Below are 20,319 nucleotides of genomic sequence, written 5' to 3' on the forward strand. Positions count from 1 at the left end.
GACTGAGGCCCTAAAAACACAAAAACTAATGACTATCTGCTTTTTTCTTCCATTGGGTTGTAGGAGGATTAATAATTTTGGAAAAAGAGGCTTTGATTGTGGATGCATCAAAGATCCATAGTCTAAGATGAATTCTAAAAGACTGAGATCAAGATTTAAAGATGGAGTTGTTAGATTTGATGCTGAGTTTATATGAACTATTTGTATCATCCTTGCAACAGCCTAGTTTGTCCTATGCTCACTCGGACTGATGACATTACCTAGTCGGGCAATGAAACATCTGCAAGCAAACAACCAGGCTCAGAGAGCACCAAGGACTCCACAGAAATCAAAGCAGATGATGTTATTAGAAAACTAGGAATTAATTTCTCCCAGCTCTATCTGCTCAGCTACTCTCTATAAGGCATGCTGGTTTTGGAGGATGCGGAGGTAGCATGCCAGCTCTCCAAGGTAGACCAAACTTGGAAACCAAAGACAGCAAACTAATACTATTTTTATTAAAGGTTATAGTAACAGAATCTTGCAAGTCTAAATGTGCTTCCCCCCTCTTTACCTTTATCTTCATTAGAACTAATTTTTTATTTAATTGTGGTATGCTGCCCAGAGTAACTTCTTGTGAGAAGGGTGGCCATATAAATTTGATAAATAAATAAAACTTAGGGAGCGTCATATCTGAGATGCTTTCTCAAATTACATTTCTGCCTCGGACTCAGATTTCTTTTATCTGACCATAGCCTTAGTTCTGGCTCTTCCTCCTGTTCTTCAAGTTTATTCCTTCTGCCTATTATGTAGACTGAACAAAATATAAAGGGATCCTATCTCACAGTCTGATGATTTTGAATGAATGGAACTATTTGAATGGCTATGACCAACCTCTGTACAGTTCCCCTAATGAGCCAGCTGAGCTGATTGTATGTGAAGTCCTGGATTACTCTAGATTCCTTTTCCCAGTTATTACAATGGCCGATCTGAGGTTGCCCAATCAGAGCATCAGAGGATGTCATATCTTCTGTCATGACCTGTCACAACAGGTATATGACTCCACATATACAATAGAGAGCACATTTGGTGTGGTAATTTTGCCTAGGTGGAGCCAGTGCTCTCAGAACTGCTCAGGCAACATGTCATTTTTATCATTGGGAATTCTGGGAACTGAAGTTTACACATATGAAGGGTGCCTAAATTTAGGAAGCCTGCCTTGTAAAAGCAGTTGCATTTCAAATGAAGGTCAACATTTTGACTCCAGCTTAGATTATGACTGGTTCTACATGGATAAACATGTTTTTCTACCTGCACTTCCATGACTTGCAATTCTAGTGCCAATCACAGCCTTCAAAAACAACTTCAACAACAACTTCTCTTTCTCTTCCTCCTCCTTGCTAGTGAGTCAACCAAGCTGTAATATCTAGTTTTCAGTATGTCAGTATTTTAGTTAAATTTGGTTGAAATAAAGAAAACTATGTGGCAGTATTTTCTTGCTCTGCCATATCATTCCTCATCATTTCTTTTTTTTTTTCCATTTTCATTTTATGTTCCACAAGCGTGATGGATATTCAACTCCCTGCATCCTTCATAATATTTAATTTAGCAGAACTGAAATTTCTCTAGTTCATGATAATAAAAAGGTAACTCTTGATAATAGACAGGCTGTGGGGTATAACACAGGGCACTGCAAAGAAAATAAATCACATTCAAGATCATGGTACTTCATAAAACACATATAAAGTATAAATCTACATTCCATCAAGTTTATGAAACGTTAGCAAGATATAATTAACAGTCATAGAAATTCACCTAGTAAAAATGTCAACCATTTACTTACTGGGGAGTAATACAAATTCCATCATTTTAAAGTAAATGTTTATATTCAGATTAATCAACAAGAAGATCTATGTAACTCTGATTTTTAAGTCAAACATCTATTGCAAGTAACCATTCATGAAACCATTAATTGAAATTAGGGGAAAGCTTGACTAAGGAAAAGAAACCTGCATATATGCCTGCCTGTCTATCTAACTATCTAGACTTCCCTTAGAATTATAAAATAATTATCCAACTTGATAATTTTCAGATCATCCAACGTTTCCTAAACCAACTGAAGCCACATTCTCCCAGAAAGAGCCTATGCAGAACTATCCTTACCATGCCACTGCAAGCAAATCAATTCTGTCTCCTAATAAATTAATGTCTAATAATGGGAGCTTAATACATTAAAACTAAGTCCTCTAATTAATCATTGCTACCTACAAAAAATCATGACTAGGTTTTCCTCTGTGTTCACATAACTGTACTACAATATATATATTCATATTTGTTTTATCCCTTTTTGTTCAAGAGGACAACAATTTCTGGCTGATTTCCCCAGAAATTCTGGGGCCTGTATATTACCTCCTGCATGACAGTGAGGCCACTTGGAGCCACTTGGAGAAACCTTTTTGATTACTAGAGCTGTATGTTCATTATCTGTAGCTGTACCCATAGATTTTCTTGAGCTAAGTTAGAGAGAGTAAATAATAGTAAAAGTATATATACACACACACACACACATATGTGTGTGTGTGTGTGTGTGTATTTTCCAGAACTTATATGGATTGTATTCACATCTACTTCCCTGTGGAGCTAGACATATTTCTCATATCATACCTGGTGCTTTATTTATTCATTCTTTTTTTAAAAAAAAAAATTTAGCCCACCTTTCTATATATATAAGCAGTCAAAATGGCTTACAACAATTAAAATACAAAACATGACAATAAAATCAATACAGTTAAAATAAATTACTCTTTAGCCTTGGCTAAAAAAAAAAAAAAAGGCAGTTTTGTTTTGGGTAAGGAAGTTAGCTGGGAAAAAGGCAGTAGAACTGCCAGGAACAAGAATTGTAATTATTGTTCATGAGCTTAAGCTATTGACCGATTTAAAAACGAGGTATGCACCCTCCTCCAGTAATTAGATTGAAGGGTATTTTTCAGCATTTGACAGTAATGACTTGATGAGATTTATAACCTTGCCAGTAAACCCACAAAGAAAACCACTGAATTGACCAATCTGTACCTAGTGAGAAAAACAGTTCAGTCTTGAAGCATTATCACTCTTCTTACTACTTAAAAAGTTTATAGCAGCACCAGAGGCACCTTAATGGTATTCAGGCATCCTCTTTTGTGTAAAACAGCCTGTCTTTTCTTAGAACAATTAAGAAACTACAAAGCACCTTGAGGTTTATTTTCATTATGCAACATATACCTATCTTTTTTTATTGCTCTTCTGTCCTATTCGAGAGCTATTAAACTCTTTAGTCTTTGCCTGGAATCCTATAACTGATTCAGAGTCCACAGATTTTTTACTTATTCCTTGTTGCTTTTATATCCTTGAGTTGCTTTACCTAGATTAACCATCCTTTACTGCTTGTAAGTGAGAATGCATTGTGAACTGGAATCAAAGTTTGCACACAATGAATTCCCACTTAGAGGTTAGAAGCAGTTAGTCTCCCATTCAGTGAAACAAGACTTTATAAGTATGCAATATTGTGCCCCATGTATTGTTGGGTTCCGTATAAGTCTATCCATACAAGTTTGTATAGGCATCTGAATGCAAGACATGTGACAGCAACCTTAAAAAAGTAACAGTCAGCTGACAATTGTGGTTTTGCTATTCACCATGCTAGTGCAATGAAAGACTTGAGTGAGGAGGTCCAAGGTCATTGGGAGTCGGAGAGTAATCTCAAGCATCTCCTCAGCCCGCAGTCTCAGCGTGTGAAAACTAAGAGGATGAGTCTGGCACCACCCTAAGGAATGCAGAGTGCTTAGTTGCAGTTGTTGGGGGTTAGAGTTAGTCTGGCGAGATTCTGTCTAGTAGGTGCGCTAATAAATTAACTGAACTCTTCTTGACTTGTCCCGCTAAGTTTCTTGGGCTGAACCTGACAGCTAGATTTCATCAGTGTCCATCTCTACATCTTCTATCAGTCCCTGGCTTCATTTCAACACCAGAAGACTTTAATTCAATGATAATGTACACGCCTTATCTTCAAAAAGTCTCACGTTGAACCCATGACACTTTTAGTTAAAAGGAGTAATTGTTGTGGAAAGTCCCACTAATAGACAAATAAATGGACATTGTATAGGGCAGCTTCCTCTGGATCCCCCTCTTCCCCCAGTTGACAATTCTTGAGTTTTCTGGCTCATCCATTCATATCTCTGGAGCTATCCAGCATCTCATTATTTTATATAATCTGACTACCTTTGATCTGGCAGAAAATGTGAAATCAGAACCTGAGTTTCAAACAATGAATTTATAGAATAATGAGGTAAAATATCTGTTTCATCTGGATGCAAAATCCCTTGTAAAACATATTGAGCTAATGTGACTAATATTGATGCAGTTAATTATACAGCTGGGCGCAAATGTTCTTTCAAAATTCTCCGCCAAATTTGAGGGCAAAGAAATACAGATGGATGTTTTATCCACATTTCTCCAGGGAATGGTATCCCCCAGCAGTGTTGATAATAACACTGCTATGATAAAGTTCAGCAGTAGGAATTATGATGCCTTCCCCTGGGATTTAACTGAAAAGTGGGAAGGCAGGGAAGCTACAGCTACTGTCCCTAAGACAAGACATTCATATGTATGCCTTGACCCGGTGTTTCTCAACCTTGGCGACTTTAAAATGTGTGGATTTCAACTCCCAGAATTCCCCAGCCAGAAATCGCCCAGAATTCTGGGAGTTGAAGTCCACACATCTTAAAGTTGCCAAGGTTGAGAAACACTGTCTTGACCACTTTGTACACATAAGAACATCACTGTACTATAATGAAGACTTCTCTCAAATTCTCTTCTCAGCTGAAATAGTTTCTAAAGCAAATCTTTAATGAAATCAAATGAGGATTGTTAGGAAAAAATGCAGGAGAATTTCTTTGCCTAGCACTAATAAATTATATACAACGGCACCTGCTAAAAAGTTCATCTGGCAATCCAAATCAGGTATCTGAGCATTCATCTATCACCTAGTGATGACAGAGGACTACGTGATACTGACAGAACATTTCTTCCTTTCTCTGCTGCAACAAGTATTTATAATTACAGTGCAACTAACCTTGCCTGTCAACAATTTCCACATCATCAGACTTAACTGACTCTGGCATTTCTTTTAGCTTTTTTAGCTTCTCTTAGCTTTTGTATTTCAGCATGCCTATCTTTCTTTCAGTTTTAATTCTTGTCACATCAACATATTTACCATGAATTTGGGTGATCAAAACAGGTATCGAATGCATCCTTCTCTACCCAGCAGCTAGCAAAGCAGAAAGAAGAAGTGAAAAGTTAAGTCCTCCAGAACTGGGCCAGGTTTCAACAAGTTTCTGAAGTGCATTGTAACTGGGTTATTCTTAATCTGTTCAGCAACAATTAGCTCTCAAAGTGCAACAGCTGCACGATGCTGAGACTTTCCAGATGCAAGCAAAGGAATTAAATCAAGAACTAATTCAATTGGAAAATTGGGTGTAATTATGGAGAATGCACAGTCTGTTAGGCTTCTTGTGGTGATTGCTCACTATTTTAAAAATAGCCTAGTGGTCTTTGCACAGTCCTCATTGCATATAGATAGGTAGCTATGTTTGGAGAAATCTCATTTTGTTTCATGGAGATAAAGATTTAATGTTATTAGAAATGTACTTGATGGCATCAATACAAACTTCTGCTCACTACCCTTTTATTGGCAAGAAAGACAGTAATCCAATATCACTTGCACACAGCATGATAATACTTTGCACTTACAACACTTTCCATCTGGAGAAACTCAAAACTACTTTTCTTACAATAGAATAATTTGCCTATGAAATTTGCAATGGAGATTTGGACTTTATCTACCTTTAAAGTAATCAAGTCTTTCTGCCAGTCTAGTCAGCCTATTAACCTCAACACAGTAAGATACTAACCATTCCTGGAACAATTCCCCTGAAAATCAGCACATATATATGATTAAAACTGGAATGCAAGTCAATCAAACTGTATTTTGGCACTGTTCAGTGCATTTTAATATTAAAAAATAGAAAGGATGGAGTGATAAGAATGGGCAAAATATATGCCTTTGAGAGGATGTCAGTTGCACTTAAATCTTACTGCAATAAAACATAACAGTGAATGTAATTATAGGTTAAAATATTTATAAGACTCTTGGGGCGTGGGCAGGGAGATATTAATGGCTCAACCTATCTATCAGAACAAGAAGCAATGGGTAAATAATATTATTTGGGAAAATCAGATGTAATAGAAGAGCAACTAAGCAGGGAATAAACCCGATTGGTGCATCATGCAATAGACTGAAAGACATCAGCCAAGATGCTTCATATTAAAGACATAATCTCTTGAGGTGTAGGTAGTCTATTGAGTATTTTCACTCATTGCAGGGTAGTAGTTGACTCCCAAAATAAGGAAGTTCAAACCTTAAAAACAAACAAACCCATCATACTAGCTTATATCTATGGTAATGAAAAATTCGCTAAGAATCAGAGGCCAGATGGTCAAGTAAGTGAAAATAAAGAAACAAATTCAAGCAATGCTACTTAAAATTGAAACAATCTATTACAGCAATAAGGGCATATGGAGAAATTCAGCCACTACCAAGTGGAATGATGGGGTGGGTAGATGAAAGATATTTATTTTCTCCACATTCCAGGAGACTATTTCTGAAATGTATAGAGCTTGCATTCTTCTTTACAAAACAATTCAACAATTCAACAGTTCACTTCTATCACAGAAATAATGTCCAGAAACATCTATTTTAAATTATCTTAACACCACATTATAGCTTATTAAACTGCTATCTAGAATTCATATAGAATTATAAAAATATGAGTAATAGTGATTATATAATTATATTACTATTGTAAGCATTAGTTATTTTTCAAATTAGATGCACAGAGGCCGTATATAATCAAACAAAGAAAAATAAAATAAACATTTAAAATGTTATTTGAAAGATAAAATATTTGAGTGTGCAACTATAGTTTTGATTTTAAACTTAAAATGTACTGGTCTTTTACATCTTTCTAGAAACAATTTTCTTTCTGCTGATGTCATTATGCTGACTACTAATAAATATTATTAGAGTTCAGAAATGGCTGTGAAGTATTACTTCCAGTCAACTATGAATTATAAGGTATTAAATGCACAATTAGAATCACAGCAAAGCCGTGACTGAGACTTCATGAAGTGTGAAGTATCCTCAGAGTGGAGTCTGGGTTCAGCACAACACCTGACCTCCTCTCCACATTTCTATATCTATGTGCTCAGATGATCTTTCAGAGAGAGACAATAAAGATTATAAAATTAATGAAGAGTATGTGTGTGTTTTTTCCCCCAGCCAAGTATAAGCCAAGGGTATATTGGGGGGAGGGGGGAGAGACACATTGAAGATTATTTATCCAGGGCATACAAAAGCATGAAAGTTACCCTCACCAAATGTTATTGCATGCCAATCACTAAGTAATATCAAAGATTACCATGCACCTCATTAAATATTATTGCCATAGTTGGTCAATGTGAGATATGAAGTATTTGCAAAGAGTGGTTTGCAGAGTACCTGAGCAGAAGGGGAATTTATCTCAAAATTCTTTAGCTGAAAAAGAAGTGGGCTTTGCTTTAGGCCAGAGATCAGTTGTATCCCTGTTTCAGTCATTATAATCTAATAGAATTTTGCTGGAATTGAGATTTTGAGAATTTGTGAGACAAAACAAATGGAATCAAAGTATTTCTTGGAATCTGATCATGATCTTTATCACTGGCTTTGTCATCTGCTTCTCCCTCCTCCTGTATACTGTATGTCATAGTTTCATAAATTTGCCAACACTTTGGGAAAAACAAAAAAGGCTAACGTTAAAAGTATTTTCTAAATTGCATGAACAGAAAAAGAACTCTGCCAAGCATAATTTTAACTCTTTTATTTACTCATTGACCTGATTTTCTAAAAATAAAATCTTCTTAGTACTTCCATATTCTGTTCTGAAGATCACAGCATGCCTAAAATCTGCATTGTTGAGTTTGCAAAGTGTAGTTATTTTTATTTCTTGATTGACTGACCAGAAGGAATAAAAATGTTATAATTTACAATTGTAGGGCCACCCACCTCATCACTGATCCTGTAACAATGGAAGATATAAGTATGCTCAGATGTTTAAAGAAACTGCTGAAAGCTTAGAGATCTCCCTTTTGACTGATTATGTGCCAATAAATCAGTATCAATTCTTAGTGACCACAGGAGTAAACCTTCTCCAAGATGATGAGAGTTATCCTTACTATTAGCAATCAACTACTACTTCCTCCTGTCTCTTTATAGCTTTTTAAGTTTTGGAGAAGCAGATGTAGGAGGAAAATGTAACCAATCTGAAGATGACAGAGAAGTTTGTTCATGTTGGTCTTTTCTGAACTTTGGAGAATTTATAGAAAAGCCCATCATGAGTTTTGCTTTTTTTTTTTTTTAATAACATTACTAAGAAATCTATCTTATTAACAAGTGATAGCTTCTGCTTATCTCTGCATGCTTGTAGGTAGACATTTAAGTTATTATAAATCAAAGCTGTTGCAAGGGCAGAGAGAGCATAATTGGGGGAGGAAGGAAAAAAAGTATTAAGGTCATTTCAGCCAGAGAAAAGAACAGAAGTGATTTGTTGTCTGCTATGCTTACAACAGTGTATACTGTGACTAATAAGGTTATTTTAGTTACAGAGCTCAATAATTCAGCTCCATCACAAGAAACCGTGGGATTAGGGTGATAAAAATGGCTTACTATCAATTATCCAACAAGTTAATTAATTTTTGCCAGTCATCCCTCTCATCAAGTCATTCTCATTATAATGTGCATTTGTTTTTTTAATTAACTGCATATCTAGAGGGGTTCTGTTGTTGTTTTTTTTTCCCCTTAGATCACCTCTAGGATGGACAATAAGCATGGTTATTTAGAGGACATACCATTAGCATGTATAACAAGTACAATGCTGTTGTTATTCTGCTACCCAACTCCACAATTGGGTGCTAGTCCTCTCCCACTGCGGCAAGGACAAGAATATACTCAAATGACTGTGGTCTTTGCTCTTCAGGGAGTGGATCCAGCTCCAATCAGAAGTGGACTGGTAATTAATAGAATTTAATCCAATGTATAATATCAAACTGTGGTTTCTTCAATGCCATTGTTCAGTAGAAAACAGACTAAAAGGTGGAGTCATCACATCAAATTCTGAAGTCTATTGTAACCTGTTTAATTGTATATGTAATCTATTAATTCAAATACAACATAAATTGAAATAACCTTTTTCTAAACAGTTCTGTTTTCTAGTACAGGTAGTCCTCGCTTAACGACCACAAATGGTACTAACAAGTAAGCTGAGTCTACTCTTCAGGACAATGAGGAAAAGAATCAACGATTCTGCACAGGTATTGAGTATGCAAATGTATCTAATAATTATAACTGATAATTAGATTTCTGGGTATATTTGGCTTCAAAACTCAAACAAGTTGGAGGAAAAAAACAGAGGTGCTATCTATTCAGTTTCATCCCATTCATCCAAACTAGTATGCATGCATGTGTGTGTGTGTGTGTGTGTGTGTGTGTGTGTGTGAATATATGTATGTGGTCACCGCTGGGCTTTTTGCTGAGGGGTGTCACATTAGGTCCTGATTCTGAGTTTGAGTGCCCACTCCAGGTAGCCTAAACACTGCGCTTCCTGCTGTCCCCTACTTCCAAGGGGATGCTTCATGGCTGGAGGCCAGGTTGTTGTGCAGCTTGGCATAATCATATATATATTGGATAACCAAAGGCTTTTTAGCATCCATAGAGTTAAGTGTGAAATGGAGGGCAGGGGAGGGAAGAAGTACTGTAGTTTGTTTTCTGTGCTTTGGGATGGGAAGAAGCGAAAGAACGGGAACAAACTGATTTTGTTTAATAGCCATGTGCTTAGGATAAGTGTTGAGGTTCTGCTTTTGAAGAGCACTTCAGAAACAAGCAGGGATGTGAACAGATAATATGGCATTGCCGTGCACTGGTTGTCAGGGGTGAATGTATGGGCACTCTAATAAAGCCAGACCTTGACTGCAATTCTTTTCTTTAGGAATATAACCTTCTCCTCTTGCTTCAAGCAAATTAACAAGGTATTTTACAAGAATTTCTGATGAGGGTAGAAGAGGACTGGACCACAGTTACAGGTCTCTGCAATGATCTCTAGTGGCCATTTACTGTATACTATTTACTAAAGACAACGGGAATGCACAAAAGAGACCTAACTTGCTTCTCAGTTACTGGAAACATTAGGAATTGTGATATTTTTTTTTTAAAGAAGGTACTTTGAGACATTTTTTAAAAATCCTGAAGCAAAGTATGCCTTTTCCCAGATGAAGTGCTTTCTAGTATTTAATAGAGATTAATAGAGGAGAGAAAAGCAATGAAATACGTATATTTAAACCCAAGTGCACAGTATTTTTTATTTATTTAAAGATGTGTAAGACTATCCAACTTAGACAGTATGACTCTGGGCAGCATAGAACATAAATATACCATAATAGTAATAAAAATAAATGCTAACAACAACCAACCAATACATAAATATAAAACCAAAAAGCCAAAATGTAAAATGGCAACCAAGCACAGAACAAAACAAACCTTCCGGGGGGGGGGGGGACCCTCACTCAACCAACCCCTAATGCCTGGGGGAAGGGCCAGCTCTTCAGGCCTTTCCTAAAGTCCAGGAGAGTTGGGGCCTGCCATATATCTGGGGAGAAGTCATTTCAGAGAACAGGGGCAACCACAGAAAAAGCATGCTTTGTAGGTCCCACAAGATGACAAGATTTAAAAGAAGGAACCTTGAGCATGCCCTGCCTGTGGGAACATGTGGGGTGGGCAGATGTTCTTGGGAGAAGGCAGTCCCTCAAGTAACCTGGTCCCAGACCATGTAGGGCTTTAAAGATAACCACTAGCAACTTGAATTGCACCCAGAAGCTTATCGGTAGCCACTGCAGTTTGTGGAGTAGTGGTGTTATGTGGGCATAGCAAGATGCACCCAGAACTACTTGTGCAACTGCATTCTGGACCAATTGAAGCTTCCAGATGTTTTTCAGAGGTAGGGCCATGTAGAGCACCTTGCAATAGTCCAATTGGGAGGTGACCAGGGTGTGAGTAACCATGAGCAGGGCCTTCTGATTGGACTATTGCAACACGTTCTACATGGCCCCACCACTGGAAACCATCTGGAAGCTTCAGTTGGTCCAGAATGCAGCTGCACAGGTAGTTATGGGTGCATCTTGCTACATCTTGTTGCAGTAAAGGCAACAATGTACAAAGCTTGGCTTGTTGTAACAAAACTTTCCATTATATACAATATCAAACTGGACAGCAATTTTAAGAAGGAACAATATATAATTAAATGTTTTCCTCCTTATCACTGGAATAGTTTTTTTTAAATTAAGCTTTATTTTATAAAATAAGATTGTAAATAAACTATTATTCATGTCAATTATTTTTTAATGCGAAGGGTCTCCATTCACTTTCACAATGGGAATAATGTACAATTCTCTGGTAAAGTCTCTGGTACTTTTAAATGGCAAAAAACTCAACATCTAATGCTAGAAAATTTGCAGTTTGGAAAATCCAGTATTTACAAAAACAAAAATCCACTTTTGCAGTAGTGTCTTAAGTGTGCAGTTTAGGGGGGGGGGGATGTGAAGATAGCATACAAACCTATGCAAGTTGCATAAGAGCATTCAGGCTTTCACTTCATCATTACTTCTGAGCACAGTACACTTCAGGACAACAACAACAACATTAAAAAAACACAACCATAAGTACTCTACCTCAGGCCTGGGAGCAGAGCTAGGTCTTAAAGGCCTTCCATAAGACTTGAAGAGTGGTAGGTATGTGTATCTTTGGAGGGATGTTATTCCAGAGGGCAGAGGCTGCAACTGAGAAGGCATGCTTCCTTGGTCCTACAAGATGACAACATTTAATAGAGAGGGCCTGGAGTGCACCCATTCTGTCTGAACTCCCAAAATGATATTAATGGCGGTTACTCCTTTGCATCCTGCCATCTGAAAATCTCTGGGTCTCTTCACTTTATGTTTGATGCCATATTCATTTGGAATATGGATATATACTGTTATGTATAATATTGCTTTTTTTTCTTCAAAATTCTCAGGAAGACTCACCTTTGCCATGAGGCTGTCTACTCAAAATGTTTGTTTGTTTACCTCTCCTCACTATCATCTATCTCTACTTCTCTTTCCTCCCATACTGAAATTTCAGTAATTGAAATTTCCCTCAAGGCAAGGATCACCCAACTGTTGTAACTCTATAACTATATGCCTAGCACAATATGCAATACTCAAAATCAGTATTCCTTAACCTTGGCAACTTTAAAATGTGTCAAGTTCAACTCCCAGAATTCCCCAGCCACGCTGGCTGGGGAATTCTTGGAGTTGAAATCTACACATCTTAAAGTTGTCAAGGTTGAGAAACACTGCTCTATACCAACTGTAGGTAAATAACAACAACAACCCACACAAAATTCTTTTTCAGTAAAAAAAATCTCCCTCAGGTAGAAAGAAGTGAAATGGTTGGGCTATAATTTGTGAATTTGATGCACTGGTTTTCTTGTTGTAGGGAGCTTAACAAAAATCCAAAGGAGCACTACTTTCTGCTTACACTATAACACTGATGGGGACTCCATTGAAAGCTAATTATTTGGGGCCATCACATAAAATCACTGTCATTGAAAATGAGATCTCCAAGTTCTAATGGTCTCCATGGCCATGAAAAGTATAGCGTCAGTTACAGGAAAACATCCACAGGAAGTTATTTTAAGAAACACAATTCGCAATCAGAATTACTGGGATTCCAATCTATCATTGCAATCTGGATTTAATTCAATTTCATTTAAAAACACCGCTCCATGACAACTGTACTGCATTACTGTCCTGGCAATCTTCACATTTGTTTATATACAGCATAAATTTATAAATTTATCATGAACATTTACTAACCAGTTTTTAAAGAGAAATTCTGGCCTTGTTTTATGAACCCTTACTTAATTATACAAGACAGAAAGACAAATAATTAATTTTTAAGGAAGCCTCACTTTCGAAATGGAAGCATCTGGCAACATATTTCATTTGCTAAAACCATTCCTGATGATAATCAGAATCCAAAGGATACATTAAAAACAAAATCAACAAAATACTTAAACTATTAAATTCCTTACAGTGAGAAAATGAACCTGAAACAAATACTAAATACAAACCTGGATGGGAATCTAAATCAAGATACATTTTGTTGCTTATTTTACAGATTACTAATTTGCGGGAGTACTGTGATTTTGTTTATGTTGGAACCAAAGGCAGACAAGATTATTCTTTGTTACCCAAAACATCTTGGCTTTATGTGGAAAATTCAAAACTGCCTATGCCATAGCATATAAAATTCAAGGGAAAATGATTTTGGAAGAATGACATGGTACAGCATGCCCAGTCCAGAAATTCTAAAAGCCAGAATCATCAGCTCATGTCAACAATAAAGCTCTAGTTGTGTCTCTTCTCACACAAAATTATGGGGGTCTCAAGCCATGAAGTGAGCATGATTTACTTATACATGTGCATTACCTGAAATCTATATCCTCTTCAGGCATTTAACATATATAGAAGTCTTGCCTAATAGAAGTCAGCATTCCCGCATGAATGAGTATTAGTCCCTTGTGCTGAATCTCAAAGATCTGAATCACCCTCTGTAAAAATGGGCCTACTGAGGGAAAGATTTTATTTTTTCAGAATGAATAAGAGTTCTCCACAGAATGGGTATATTTTACCTTTCTTCTTTAACACAAATCTAAATTGAACAGAAGCAGTGACATCATGAATTTAAATCCCTTCCTAGAAGTATTGTGGTAACATTCCCCCCCACCAACTCATTTCTAGCTGCCTCCCTTAGGTAATTTGCCTTAATTCTCCAATAAAATATTGGCATTTACTGTAAGCCATCTAGTCATAGCAGAAATAAAGATCCCTAAGATTTAACAGCTAGGATGTAACACACCAACATTTTAAAAGAGTACAATAGTGACAAGTCACTAAAAAAAGTTTCCAGTATTAGAAGCTTCAATCGTCTAATATTTAGAATGGACGAATTAATTGATATTTTGGCATCAAAGGTTTATTAGACATGTTCTTCAACTGTGATATAAATTGCCCCAGATTCAGTAAGTTGAAAGCTGCTGAAAATGGAATAATTTATTATGTTTACTTACATTTTCGAATAGGCATATTATTTAAAAAAATAAAATAAAATAATGAGACTCATAGTTACATTCTAGTCCAAGGCTATCCAGCAGCAGACAGATCTGAGATGAGAGAACTTAGTATTCGCTACTGCTGGATAATGCAAGTTGCATTTCATTTAGTAAGACTTAATGTCTATTACATTAGAATCTAACTGCATCTTCCATTTTCCATCCACACTTTGCATTATAAACTATGAGGGTGGTGGCAGGGAGGCACCTTTAGATCCTGCTGTTTTAAAAGTATCATTTTAAGAATGTGGTCTCGACATTGTGATTTTTGGTTATTCCTAAGAAAAATATTGTATTATTTTGATTTTTTCTCATTAATGGATCCCCCACAAAGTCCTCATAGGCTGCATCATCATGGCAGGAAGGGGAAGAAGAAAGCCAGAATTGTACACCAAGTCTATATACTCCTAACAGAGTCAGCCAAAGTCTGAATGTTATCCCACTGGACCAGCTAAAGCAAGCAGGCACCTATATTAGCAGTGATGCAAGAAGATGCTGGAGGCAGACTATCATGTTAATGACAACAGTAAAGACTTTAGTTCATATTGCACAGGAAAAGGCAATGGTAAACCATTCCTGTAATACAATGCAAATTGGCACTTAATATACTACTGAAGAAGAACTGAGGATCTTTCAGAGTATAAATGGTATATATTAAAACATTCCAGTCATGTAGTCGGTGGTGTTGCCATGCAGGAAAATAAGAGCTGAAACGATAGGATTACAGTGGGAGCATGGAACATAAGAAGTATGAACATGGGAAAGTTCAACACAGTGAAAGATTAAATGAATGGATGCCTTAGGCATCTATGGATTGAAATGGACTAGAATTGGGCACTTTGGACACAGTCAGAAGATCATACTGTTTACTACTCAGGACATGAAAAACAAAAAGGGAAACAGTGTTACTTTCCTGGTCAGAAATGATATAGCAAACACAGTACTTGGGTACAATGCAGTCAATAAACAAATAACTCAATTAGAGTTTATCAATCACATAAATGAGACTTGAGCCCAGGCCAAGAAAGTAGTTTACAAAAATGCCTCAGACAGGCCCCACCCCTTAATTCTGATTGATGTTAGCCCTATAAGGTAGACTAGACATTGTGCAGACCTAAAGCTACTTTTATAAGAACAACTATAGTAGCAGAATCTTGCGAGTCTGAATGTGCTTCCCTTTCTTTCTCTGTTATCTTCATGAAGTGTTTTCATAAACCACTTTTTTGGCCTGGGCTCATCTCGTTTATCTGATTGTTGCCTTGGTAGCAGATCTTTCCTCTGGCCTTCAAGGCCATCCTCCTTACTCACTACAGACAGTTGTCAGAACTGATCAAGTTCAGTCTGTCAACAGACAAAATGTAAAAACAAGATGTGCTGTTTGTAGATATGATCTACCATTTTCAAGGAGTACATCAGGAATTGCTTTGAAGTCCTGAACTTCATTGATTGAGAACCGAAGAAACTGTGGAATATTAAGGATGAATGTGAAAAGAGACTGCCAAAAACCAAAAAACAAAAGAAACCAAACTGGATGTCAGAACAGATGGTAGAAATTGCCAAGAAGAGAGAGAAGCCAAAACCAAGAAGAACAAAGTTCAAGAAGGAATGTAACAAAGAATTTCAGACAGCTGTTAGAAGAGAGAAGAAGCAATATTATGATAATATCTGTAAAGACATGAAAGATGGAAACAGACATGGAAAAAACAAGGAAATGTTTCCAAAAGTTCTCCAAGCTCAGATACTGAAGGATGCCAACTGGCAGAGTCACATTGGTGAAATGGATAGCCATATCAATATTGATAACTAATTCGAAGAAGAAAGATGGAATGAGTATATTGAAATTTGGTATAGTAGGGATGTCAACATCCAAGTATGGGGGGTATTCCCAGCCCTGCTCTAACTGCAGAAGCTAGAGTGCATTTATCTATTCCCAAGATGTGCTTCAGGAAGGGGGACTGTATTTGCTCTAATAACAGAGCATTTATAAGTCCCCATAGCTCTGCACCATATGTTATCATCAGAACTATTCTGGCATTATATACCTTGAGAATTGGAGTTAGGGATCCAGGGTAGCTATGGCTGGTAAGGTGCAATATGGAGTTAGGGCTGACTGTGGCCCTTAATGAGCTCCTCTTAAAATGCAGATGCTAGGAGCCTGTTTCTGAAAAAACAATACCTACATACAAACAGCATTTAACCTAGTCTATATGTTCCCTATCCAGACTCAGTTATGCCTAACCCATTTGTTCCCAAAGACAACTATCTTGGCCTTGGTCTTATTAATATTCAGGGAGTTAAGTTTACAATATAGGCTAAACAATCTTCTCATCCTTCCCTGGGTATGAGACATCAGAAACATTCATCTGCATAGAGGAGAATGCTTGCATGTTTATTTTTAACTTTAGAAGAAGATAGAGAAATCACAGGGGGGGGGGAAACTATATCTAAGGTAAGATATCTCAAGAGAAGTCATGGAAGAGATTTAATAGAAGCCACCACCACCCCTATCATCTTTACACAGGGATGTGAGGCCATTGATCTTTACATAGAAATATATATTGAAGCCCTTTATAAATGAGATCATCAATGATAGAAACTTTCATAGACATCCTTGGGCAGTGGGGAGGGGGGTCATATATGTGTCATGCAAATACCAATGGAAAAGAAATACAAAAGAGATGGGTTTGTGTCATGACACCACAGTGCACATTTCTTAAGTTTGCATCATTGTGGTTAATACCAGACACTTATGGAAACATTAGCAGAGAGATAATATATTCAGGAATCAATTTCACCAGAAAGTGAAGTACAAGAGATAATACACCCAGTTTGCAAATAGGAAAGCATCGGGCACTGCTTAAAATGCTTAAACTCACTGCTGAAAGGCTGCAAGAGAACGGTTAGCTAAAATGATAACAGGGTTATATCAACATATATGGCTGTGTGTCTTAGAATTTGAAAAAGATACATATACCTATACTGAAGAAATGAGATGTGAAAGATTAAGCTGTATCGAGCCACTTCATTAATTCTGCATACAAGCAACGCTTTCCTTAAGAGCCTCTAAAAAACAACAGAGCTGTTCATATATTACACATATAAATACATCTGTACATAGATACTTACCCAACTTGCTATACTCTTCTGAGGTAAGCAATGCTATGCAAAGTGCAGGAAAGAAGTGAGAGCTCTAAGCCAAATCCATGAAAGCATGAGGTAAGCAAAAGATATGAAAGAAATGCCTTACTGGTTTTGCTTTTTGTTAGTTTTTATGCTGGCAGTGTTTGTACATTTTCTCATCATGGCTTTTATAGAGGGTTGGAGAACACATTTTTACTTGTGGCTTTGTTTCTTATAAACTGAGTTGATTAGGTGGTATATAAGGTTATGAATTAAATAAATACATTCACAGGTTTCAGAAAAGGCAAAGAAGCTCAGGTAAGATAGATAGTAATCCTCTTCCTCCTCCTCCTCTCCAAAGGAACATTACCTTGCCATGATGCTAAGGGCTATGCTGAACAGGTGCAAACATATCAGACAAGTTTTAGCTGAAGAGCTGGACTAAATCTGTTCCCAAACCCCCATTCAATATGGTGAGAATATGCAATTCGAATTTCATGCCAGATCAACTGTCGCCCAGATTAACAAGAATCACTTTGGATGCTATGGCTCCTGGGCATGCATCAAAAAACTTGCTACAGGGCTCCGCTCCCTCTGCTAGGCAACCAGGGCATGGAGATGACAAGCTACTGGAAGGCAATAGAAAGCAAGGCATTTGGTCAAAGGAAAAAAACTACTCAGTTATGGAATGTTTCTACCAATCGGAACCATTGGAACACAGATTTCAAAAGTGAATGTACCAGCTTTGGAAAAAAAGTCATCCGGATTTAGAGGTTAATGAACAGAAAATTATAGACCGAAGGCACATAATTTCAAAACACAAATTCTTTACCAATGCTGAGTTAGAAGCAATTGAAAAACAAGCAACTAAAAATTCAGGTTTATTCAGAACTACAATAATAATACCAATTTAGAGAGTGAGCAACAAACAGTAGAAAGTGAAGAGACTATTGATGTTAATGAAGAACAACAAGGAGAAGAAATTGAAGTTACTAAAGAACTGCAAGATCTATCAGTTAATAAAGAACTAGTTGGGAAAATCATGGACTGAATAAAAGAAGCCAAAGGAATACATTTGCCAAAATTGAATTAAATTAACAAGAAGACTTTGGCTAAAATAGTGAAGAATATTAACAAAGCTGTGAAAATTATTCCAACTGAAACATTGACCCAAACAAACCAGCTGATGTATGTCAGAATTGTTGAACATGATGGAATACAACTTGATAATAAAGATTTGATAAAGGCAGTAGCACCAGAAGGCTACAAATATTTGGGAGTTTTGGAAGCTTCTGATTTATTACAGAACCAAGTCAAAGAAAGTACTTCTGCCAAATATATTAAATGAGTTCAAAATTTTTTGAAATGGTGAAAACATCATCAAAGCAATCACTACCTGGACAGTCCCCGTCATACAATATATAGCAGGAATAGTTGACTGGACCCAGATGGAACTTAATAACTTGGATTGGAAAACAAGAAAACTAATGACAATATTCCATGCTCTGCACCCAAAAAGCAATATTGATTGGCTGTATTTGCAAAGAGCTAAAGGGGGCAGAGGACTCCTATAGGTGAAACAAACTGTGGAGGAAGAAAAACATGACTTGAATGACTATATTAAGAAAAGTGAAGAACCCTTATTGAAGGAAGTCAATCAAGGAAAGCTTTCAAAAACAACAAAGGTGAAGGCTAAGTATTCTTCAGTAAAAGAAGCAATTGAAAACAATGTGTTAATTGGAAGAACAGGCCAGTGCATTGTTAATACTTGAAGGATATAGAAGGAAAAGCTGATAAAAACCCCACATGGAGTTGGTTAAGATCAGGAGTGTTAAAGAAAGAAACTGAAGGCTTTATTTTAGTGGCTCAAGAACAAGCTTTGCTGACTAATTACATGAAAGCAAAAATTCATCATGTAACAAACAACAGTAAATGTTGCCTTTGTAGTGAAAAGGATGAAACCATTGACAATTTGATCAGTGGCTGTAGCAAAATTTCACAGACTGACTATAAGCAGAGTCATGACCGAATTGCCAAAATTATTCATTGGAAACTTTGCCAGAGTTTTGGATTTGGATGTAGCAAGAACCACTGGGACCATCAAGTTGAGAAGGCTTTGGACAATAAGTGGGTTAAGACAGGGTTCCTCAACCTTGGTGATTTGAAGATGTGTGGACTTCAACTCCCAAAATTCCCCAGCCAGTATGGAGTTAAGTCCACACATCTTCAAGTCACCAAGGCTGAGGAACCCTGTGTTAAGATCTTATGGGACTTTAAAATCCAAACAGACAGGCACCTTGTTCATAACATCCCTGATATTGAAAAGAGGAAAGTCTGGTTCATTGATGTTGCAATACCTGGTGATGCTAGGATTGAGGAAAAGCAATCAGAAAAAATTACAAAATACCAGGACTTGGAGATCAAAGTTGAACACTTATGGAAAAAGAAATCTGCTGTTATACCAGTCATGATTGGAGCCCTTGGAACAATACCTAAAGGACTCCCTTGATATTTGGAAATTTTGAATTTATCAGACCTGAATACCCTAATTTTACAAAAAAAAAAAAGAAAGAAATAAAAAAAAACACCCTGCTTGGAACTACTATATCCTCAGATGCTACCTTAATAATTCTTAGGTCCTTGGTTAGGACTTGAATTATTAAGTTTCCACCAGACTTTGACTATGAATCTAATTGTAGATTAATAATAATAGTAATAGTAGTAGTAGTAGTAATAATATAATAATAATAATAATAATAATAATAATAATAATAATAATAATAATAATAATAATAATATAAGGAGGTATATCTTTGATTACACCAAGCCCTTTAACTGTGTAGAACAGCATTTCTCAACCTTGGCAGGTTTCAGATGCATGGACTCCAAC

General features: G+C 36.7%; 1 protein-coding gene and 1 pseudogene across 1 annotated transcript in view; one reads left to right on the forward strand and one right to left on the reverse strand.

Moving 5' to 3' along the window:
• The window catches only part of ALK (ALK receptor tyrosine kinase), a 632,586-nt gene that overhangs the window by 377,297 nt on the left and 234,970 nt on the right, over positions 1 to 20,319 (reverse strand). The window lies entirely within an intron of this gene.
• LOC148217145 (uncharacterized) lies at positions 18,917 to 20,007 on the forward strand (annotated as a pseudogene).

This window comes from Python bivittatus, unplaced genomic scaffold, assembly GCF_059951505.1.
Source record: "Python bivittatus isolate LINGU-HERP-01145 unplaced genomic scaffold, Pbiv_v1 ctg000020_np1212, whole genome shotgun sequence".
Classification (NCBI taxonomy): domain Eukaryota; kingdom Metazoa; phylum Chordata; class Lepidosauria; order Squamata; family Pythonidae; genus Python; species Python bivittatus.